This window comes from Ammodytes marinus, assembly GCF_949987685.1.
Source record: "Ammodytes marinus genome assembly, chromosome: 7".
Lineage (NCBI taxonomy): Eukaryota > Metazoa > Chordata > Actinopteri > Uranoscopiformes > Ammodytidae > Ammodytes > Ammodytes marinus.
This window is the reverse complement of record NC_137211.1, coordinates 28445943-28455210: the sequence shown is the minus strand read 5'-3', so window position 1 is coordinate 28455210 and position 9268 is coordinate 28445943.

The window sequence follows — 9268 nt, the reverse complement described above, 5'->3', positions numbered from 1 at the left end:
AAAATCATATGACTTGTTTATAAAGCACTATATGGTCTTGGACGCAAACACTACTCTGATTTAGTGGTATTTTATGTATATGCTGTGTCTTTTCTATAACTGACATGTAACTTACTTCCAATCGCCTAACAATTCATTGGCTTACTTGTTTTTATTGTTTTTTTAATGCTTTTACTTTCATTTGTAACTCTTCCTCTGTTTTTGCCTTCTGTTTGGTTTTTCTCTTATTTGCAAATTCAATGTTTTCTTATTGTCTTATTTGAATGTATTTGTAGACCCCTGTAAAGCACTTTGTCTGGATAGTGCTATACAGTATATATAAACTTGCCTTCCCATAATTAACAATGGGTTGCCACATAAAACGTAGTACATTTATTTTTGTTTCTTTTAGACTTGCCATTTTTAATACATTATAATATTACATTTTAATAACAAAAATGTTTTGCCATTATCTTGTTCTTTCATTTGTTGTAGGCTACTAGTCCAGGCATTATATAACCTGACCTCTCAACAATTGCAACAGAAACCATTCCAACTGTTTTTGACTCATGAATATGTAATTGATAACATACTAAAAGTCTTAAGGAATCCAAGTGGTGGAAAGTACCTTTATGTCAATTTTCAGCTTCCTAAAGTACTGTTTTATGGTAGAGGGGATATGTGCAAAATTGTTAACCTTTTCAGAAAAGCTTGAAACTTGGTACACTTATACAGTTTGGGGCTCTGAACATTTTCAGATATTAAGCCATTGCAAAATCGAATCATGGTTGCCATGGCGACCATTTTACTTTCCGCCATAGCCTAATTATGCATTTTTCATTATAACTCCAGAACCAAACATAATACCACATAACTAGTGATGTCTAACCCTATGTTTTCATGGTCAGGGATTACTATGATACCACATACAACATCAGAAACAGTTAAGGTTGGGCGCCCTTAGCTCAGTTGGTAGGGCGTCCCCCCCCCGGGCCGGGCCCAGCAGCAGATCCGGGTTCGATTCCAGCCCGCGGTCGTTCTCTGCATGTCCCTCCCCTCTCTGCCCCATTTCACCTCTGTCTCTCTGCACTATCAATAAAGCATAACAATGCCCAAAAAATATCTTAAAAAAAACACATACATGTATTTGTAGAGAGAATAACTATCTTATCAACCAGTGATTTGCAGGGACAGTTGGGGGAGCAAGGGTTTATTATTTTACAATAGTAGCACGTACATTTCTGACTTAGCCCAGCATACCTACCAATTTATTTTGAATACCCACTCACACAATTGTTTAACAGATCAGCAGATCTCTACAAAATAATCAGTTCAGAGACATTGTTCTTCTTTAGTATCCACTAAAGCAATATAGAAGTTTTCACAATTTGCACGTTTTCTATGCTACTAGTTTCTGGTATAAGATACATTTACACTAATTGACTGCACCAAATATTGCACTCTTTTGTATTTCTGCACATGACAATAAATCATTTGAAATATATTTGGTGGTATTGTTGAAATAAATAACGCTTAAAAATTAACAACAACAAATTCTTCACACAAAAAAGAAAAAAAAGGCGGTTCTCTACATGAATAACCAAACCAACCTACCTTTCAAAACTATAAAGTTGGCCTATATTTGGTTTCAACATTTAGGCTTAGTTCATTCTGCTCTCATCACTGCAGAATTACTGAAAACATTACTGAAATCATTACAAAAAAGTTCTTAATCTTTGAACACAAATCTGTTCCTTCAGTTATTTCCAACTTCTTTGTGCCTTGTATCTTTCTTTGCATTAAGAACTTTTTAAGGTCTATTTTAATTTTTAATTTTTAGAAACAATACAGAAAGCAGGACCTTGGTGGTTACAATGATTAAAACAGGATGATGCTGCTCGTCAGCTTCATTGTGGTATCACTCGCCTGGTTGGTCAATTGGCCAGGTTTCTGAAAAACTGGTCAGACCTGGCTGGCCGTGTCAACCTGAAGACTTATGTCAAAGCCTTTAGAAGTTATAGTCCCCAAAGGGAAATTCTTTTTCACAAAAATGTACGTTATGGGGAGAGAGAATTTAAACCTGTTTGTAGACTCAGGACAATGACAGAGTAACTAGCCTGTCCTGTTTATAAGAATGAAGAAGAACTACAAAAGGTACCCAACCTGTTTTTTCAGGGGGTCCAAATACTTTTCACATCCACACCCAGACACAAGTAGCTTTTCTACTGCTTTTTAAATGGCCTTAAGCGGAGCCGCGGCTCTGTGTAAACACCCAACTTTGAATAGATATTGACATAAATATCTAAAAATCTAAAAATAAAGGTTATCTAGGTAGGTTCTTGGCTTCCAAAGACCATGGGCCCCCCAAGTGGCTGGGCCCTAGAAAGCTTTCACACTTTCTATGTTATGGTTACGATGCTGGACCCAAGAGCAGACAGAGACGAAGTAAGATTTAAATAAAAAGGTTTATTTTAACGAGGTGGGGAGCAGGTGGTGAATGGGGAATCCAGGGGTAGTGCAGCAGGTAGGTAGACTGGAGGTAGTGATCCGGGTAACTGCAGGCAGAGGAAAACACAAGTTAAGAAGGATCACAGAACTACACTAGAAACTAGAACGAGCGAGTTACTATCAACTGGAGCCAGGCGTGAATAGTTACCACTGTAGTGAATGATAACGATCTGGCGACGACAGCAGGGAAACCAGGAGTAGATGTAGGTGAGTTGATTGGTGATGAGAACCAGGTGTGGAGACAGACAGGGGGAGTGGGAGTGGCAGAAGGAGGAGGAGCGCACAGCAGCCAGCTGTGATCACGACAGTACCCCCTCCTCAATGGACGCCTCTTGGCGGCCTAGGCCAATCTGGATGGGCCCGGTCTCCTTGACCACCTGGGGAAGAGGTTCAGGCTCAGAGAGGGGAACGTGGGGCTGAGGCTCAGGGTCCGTCACTGGAAACGAGGGCTCGGAATCCCAGACAGGAAACTGGAGATGAGGCTCTTGGTCCTTGACCACTTGGGGATGAGGCTCAGGGTTGAAGTCAGGATACCGGGGATCATAATAAGGCTCCCTCGAGTGGCGCTCAGGAAGAGGCTCGCGGTCCCAGAAAGTCACCTGGAGATGAGGCTCTGAGTCCTTGACCACCTGGGGATGAGGCTCCGTCTCCTTGACCACCTGGGGAGCAGGCCCGGTCTCCTTGACCACCTGGGGAAGAGGTTCAGAGTCCTTGACCACATCCGGATGAGGCTCGGAATCCTCCAACACCTGGGGATGAGGCTCTGGCTCATAGAGGGGAAACTGGGAATACACAGGGGGCCCCACGGGCACCGGGGAATCGTCGGACACCTGGGGATGAGGCTCTGTGCCCCAGAGGGGAATCGGAGAATAAGGTTTATGCTCCAAGAGGGGATGAGGTACCGGCTTCTGGACGGGATACTGCGGATAAGGCACAGGGCGCTGGACGGGATACTGCGGATAAGGCACAGGGCGCTGGACGGGCACATGGAGATCAGGTAAAGGCTCCTGGAAGGAATACTGGGGATGAAGTACAGGGTGCTTGACAGGCACCTGGGGATGGACTGTGTGGCCATTAGAGGCCCGAGCATCAACCGTGCAGGCCAGCTTGAGGCAGGAAGGAGAGAGGATAGTGTCAGGGAGGACCGGTGTGTTCACAGCGGTGAATTGACGAGAGAGGGCGTCAGGCTTGACGTTGCGGGACCCGGGCCGGTAAATGAGGGTGAAATTGAAACGTCCAAAAAACAAGGCCCACTGGGCCTGACGGGAATTTAGGCGCTTGGCCGTCTGAATGTAAGACAAATTCTTGTGGTCGGTCCAAACCACAAACGGCTGTTCTGCCCCCACCAGCCAGTACTGCCATTCCTCCAACGCCAGTTTAACAGCCAGCAGTTCTCTGTCACCCACCTCATAGTTACGCTCAGCAGGAACCAGCCGGCGAGAGAAAAAAGCGCAGGGGTGAATCTTCTCATCAGAAGCTGAGCGCTGGGACAGGACCGCCCCCACCCCAGTGTCAGATGCATCAACCTCCACGATGAACTGCCTGGAGGGGTCCGGTTGGATAAGGATGGGAGCAGACGAGAAAAGCCTTTTAAGGTCAGAGAAGGCAGCGTCCGCCTCAGGCGTCCAGGCAAATGGGAGGGCAGGAGAGGTGAGACGGGTGAGAGGGGCTGCAACCCTGCCGTAGTCACAGATGAACCTCCGGAAAAAATTGGCAAATCCCAGAAACTGCTGCAGTTTCTTGCGGGAATCAGGGATGGGCCAGTCTGTCACTGCCCTGACCTTCTCCATGTCCTCCCTCTCAGGACGGGACAAGTTAAACAGGTGACTACTGGGCAAAGGGGCGCCGGGGAGGAGATCAGTGGCACAGTCATAGGAGCGATGAGGAGGCAGGGTGAGCGCACAACACTTACTAAAGACCTCTCCCAGGTCATGATAATGTGAGGGAACCAAGGAGAGGTCGGGGGGTTCCTGTGGCAATGGAACACCTCCCTCTGCTGGAGACAGAGCAGATTGTAAGCAGGTGGAATGGCAAAAAGTGCTCCAACTCACCACCTTGCCAGAAGACCAGTCAAATTGGGGATTGTGCCGCTTGAGCCAGGGGTTACCCAGCACCAGGGGAGTGAGGGGAGACAGGATGACATGAAACTGAAGAATCTCGTGGTGATTACCAGAAACAATTAACTCAAGGGGCTTGGTACGGTGAGTAATAAGGGCCAGGTGGCGGCCATCTAAGGCGTTAACAGTTAAGGGAGAGGGTAATTGTTCCAAACTCATGCCAACCTGAGACGCGAAACCGGCGTCAATGAAGTTCTCCTCCGCTCCAGAATCCACCAGGGCTGACACAGGAAAGGGACGACCGAGGGACAGGAGAGTGGCATCCAGCAGTGAGCGAGAACAGTGAGGAACGGGGACGGAGGAGGCGTGGCACAGCAGGGCCCCGAGTCTCACGGCAGAGCCCTGCCCCTCGGGCAGTGACGGACAGGTGGAGATGAGATGCCCGGGCAGCGCACAGTACAGACACACTCCGGTCTTAATCCGATGACGCCGCTCTGCCTGGGTGAGACGTGTGACCCCCAGCTGCATGGGTTCCTCTTCAGTGACAGCATGCGTCACGGGAGCAGAGAGGGCAGTTTCAGGGAAGTGTGGAGAATGGGAAGCAGCGGATGCCGGGGGCACGGAGCTGACTGTCTTCTCCCTACGCCGCTCGCGTAGGCGATTATCCAGCCGGATAGAGAGGGAAATCATTTCATCGAGAGTGTCCGCTTCCTCCCTAGTAGCCAGCTCATCCTTGATTGTCTCACTGAGACCGGAAAGAAAAAGCCCACGTAGTGACTTGTCGTTCCAGCCTGACCTGGCGGCATAGGTCCTGAACTCAACGGAGAACTCAGCTACACTGCGGGAGCCCTGACGTAATGAAATAAGCCGTTTGGCGGCGTCCCCCCCCCTCTACTGGGTGATCAAAAACTTTCCTCATTTCAGCTACAAAAAGGTCAAAATTGTCATTAACTGAGGAATCACTGTCCCATAATGCTGAAGCCCACGCTAGTGCATTACCCTTAAGTGACCCCATAATGTAAGCGATCTTCGCCTTTTCAGTGGGGTAGGTGAGAGGCTGCTGACTGAAAACTAGGGAACACTGGATCAAAAAGGCTCTGCACGTACCCATGTCTCCAGAATAGCGCTCCGGCGCAGGAATGAAGGGCTCACGAGCTCGTGGCAGGTGTGACGGGAGAGTGGGAGCAGGCGGAGGTGCCGCTGGTAGTGGAAGCGCTGTGATGTGGGAGGCCAGTAAGTCCAATTGCGCACCCAACTGAGTAACTCGAGTAGCGAGATTCTTAAAGGCTTCCATAGCGTCCCAGAGGGCTTTGCTGTGCTCCGCAACCCGAGAGCCTTGGGCGGCGAGAGCTCCGCGGATAAAGTCCATGTCCGCTGGGTCCATTTTGGCCAGATCGTTCTGTTATGGTTACGATGCTGGACCCAAGAGCAGACAGAGACAAAGTAAGATTTAAATAAAAAGGTTTATTTTAACGAGGTGGGGAGCAGGTGGTGAATGGGGAATCCAGGGGTAGTGCAGCAGGTAGGTAGACTGGAGGTAGTGATCCGGGTAACTGCAGGCAGAGGAAAACACAAGTTAAGAAGGATCACAGAACTACACTAGAAACTAGAACGAGCGAGTTACTATCAACTGGAGCCAGGCGTGAATAGTTACCACTGTAGTGAATGATAACGATCTGGCGACGACAGCAGGGAAACCAGGAGTAGATGTAGGTGAGTTGATTGGTGATGAGAACCAGGTGTGGAGACAGACAGGGGGAGTGGGAGTGGCAGAAGGAGGAGGAGCGCACAGCAGCCAGCTGTGATCACGACATTCTACCCCTTATGGGCGGCCCTGTCTGCACATACTGTAGATGTGAGCTGATTTTGTGTAGAGATTATGCCCTGATACTGCCATGAAAGGAAGCATTTCTGATATTGTTTCAAGGTGAAGTTCCCAATTCTCAGAAACTTGCAAAATATGTCTACCAATGGATTTTAAGGATTCAGTTTAGCATTTGAGAAGTCATCTTATTCTGAGAATCACATCAGAATGGCAAGCCTTCTCTGCAGACATCGTCTATCAGCTTTGCATAGATTGCAGCAACTTACAATCATATGAAAAAGTTTGGGAACCCCTCTCAGCCGGCATTATAATTGACTCTGCTTTCACAAAAAAAATATAAAAGTGGTATGTCTTTGATTTACCAGGAACAGCTAAGTACTGGGATGTTTTCCAAACAAAGATTTTTTGAAAAGCAGTATTTGGTTGTATGAAATAAAATAAAATGTGAAAAACTGGCTGTGCAAAAATATGGGTACCCTTGTGGTTTTGTTGATTTTAATGCCTGTAACAGCATGTAAAACTGATGAATTTAAACACAAAGTTGGTTGGATTATGTTGTTAAGCCTTGAACCTCATAGAAATGTCTGTTTAATCATGAGAAAATGTATTTTAGGTGCCTAAATGCAAGTTGCACTTCTCTTTGACTCTCTGCTGAAGTGAGACAGAATGGGATCATCAAAACTGCTCCCAAAATATCTGAAAAACAAAGATTGTTCATTGTCAGATGTTCTTGCAGGTCTTTGGAGGTGATCTGTGGGTTGTGTGCAACCATTCTCACAATCCTCCACCTATGCCGCTCCTGTTTTTTTCTTGGTCTGCCATGCCTGGGTTTAACTGCCACTGTGCCTGTGTCCTTCCATTTCCTGACAACGTTCCCTACAGTCGAAATTGACAATTGAAACCTTTGGGAAAGCTTCTTGTAGCCTTCCCCTAAACCATGACAATGAACAATCTTTGTTTTTCAGATCTTTTGGGAGCTGTTTTGATGATCCCATTCTGTCTCACTTCAGCAGAGAGTCAAAGAGAAGTGCAACTTGCATTTAGGCACCTAAAATACATTTTCTCATGATTAAACAGACATTTCTATGAGGTTCAAGGCTTAACAACATAATCCAACCAACTTTGTGTTTAAAGTAATCAGTTTTACATGCTGTTACAGGCATTAAAATCAACAAAACCACAAGGGTACCCATATTTTTGCACAGCCAGTTTTTCACATTTTATTTTATTTCATACAACCAAATACTGCTTTTCAAAAAATCTTTGTTTGGAAAACATCCCAGTACTTAGCTGTTCCTGGTAAATTAAAGGCATACCATTTTTATATTTTTTTTGTGAAAGCAGAGTCAATTATAATGCCGGCTGAGAGGGGTTCCCAAACTTTTTCATATGACTGTAATTGACACCAGAGTTTTATAAACGATCTCCAGCAGGTATCATCTGCTGATGACATCTCTTCATCATAGTATTTTGGATCTCCTTGCAGCTAAAGGGGAGTTACAACAAGTGCATCAGGCAGAATCTCAGAAGGACTCTTTCAATGCAAATCCCATCCAAACATCTTCCCTGTCATAATGTGCACAATGGCTGCATAGAAAATCATTATCACTTCCTCTTCCCAGCATCAACCATGACATGCCCAATGGACCCCAACAACTCATATCAGTGTGGACGCCCCCAAGTCACTAACCTCTGGCTCAGCTGCTTTCATAAGAAAATGCCTTCCACCAGTGGTTGATAAAATGTGATGATCGGGGTGGAATTGTGGCAGTGGGCATGTTCACATAGGAACTTACATGCGGAGTAGATGCATGTAGGGTCACTACGTCTCATATCAACCAATGGGGTAAACACAAAGGATGTTTACCCCGGGTGATTGCCATGCTGTGCAAATTGCATCATACTAGACCATGCTGGCCTTTGTGAGACAAACAGGATGGCAGTTTTCCATATGAGTTCCAGGTCTGCTGTCGGGTCATATGGTTCTGATCTCTCTCTCTAACTAATAAAGGCAAAAATTACCCAAAAATAACTTGACATTGTTATCTTGAAAACATTTAATACATTTATGGCAAGAAAATTAAATCAAATGAATATTATGACTTCATAGTTAATCATTTATTTGCACATGCATTGTACCATATCTCTTGTTAAACAAAGTTGTCGGTTGATATGGACAGTAATGAACGATTTGTGTGGATATCAGAAAAGAATGTATAAATAAATAAAAATTAACATTGGATTCAACCTTAACTATTGACCTTAACTGTTTCTGATGTTGTGTGGTATCATAGTAATCCCTGACCATGAAAACATAGGGTTAGACATCACTAGTTATGTGGTATTATGTTTAGTTCAGGAGTTATGATGACAAATGCATAATTAGGCTATGGCGGAAAGTAAAATGGTCTCCATGGCAACCGTGATTCAATTTTGCAATGGCTTAATATCTGAAAATGTTCAGAGCCCCAAACTGTATAAGTGTACCAAGTTTCAAGCTTTTCTGAAAAGGTTAACAATTTTGTACATATCCCCTCTACCATAAAACAGTACTTTAGGAAGCCGAACATTTACATAAAGGTATGGTTAAGAAACCCCTTAGAAAGTAACTTTCCACCACTTGGATTCCTTAAGACTTTTAGTATGTTATCAATTACATATTCATGAGTCAAAAACAGTTGAAATGGTTTCTGTTGCAATTTTTGAGAGGTCCACCCATATTTTCTCACAAAATGCCTGTACTATACCTGATGAATTGCATTTTTCTTTTCATTCTTGAATTGTTTTATCCTCTATGATTTTACCAGTATTGTTCTCATAACATAAATGCCAAAGGTTTCTAGCTATACACAAATATCCACAGCCAGTGGCATTTGTTCTTAAAACAGTCACGAAAATA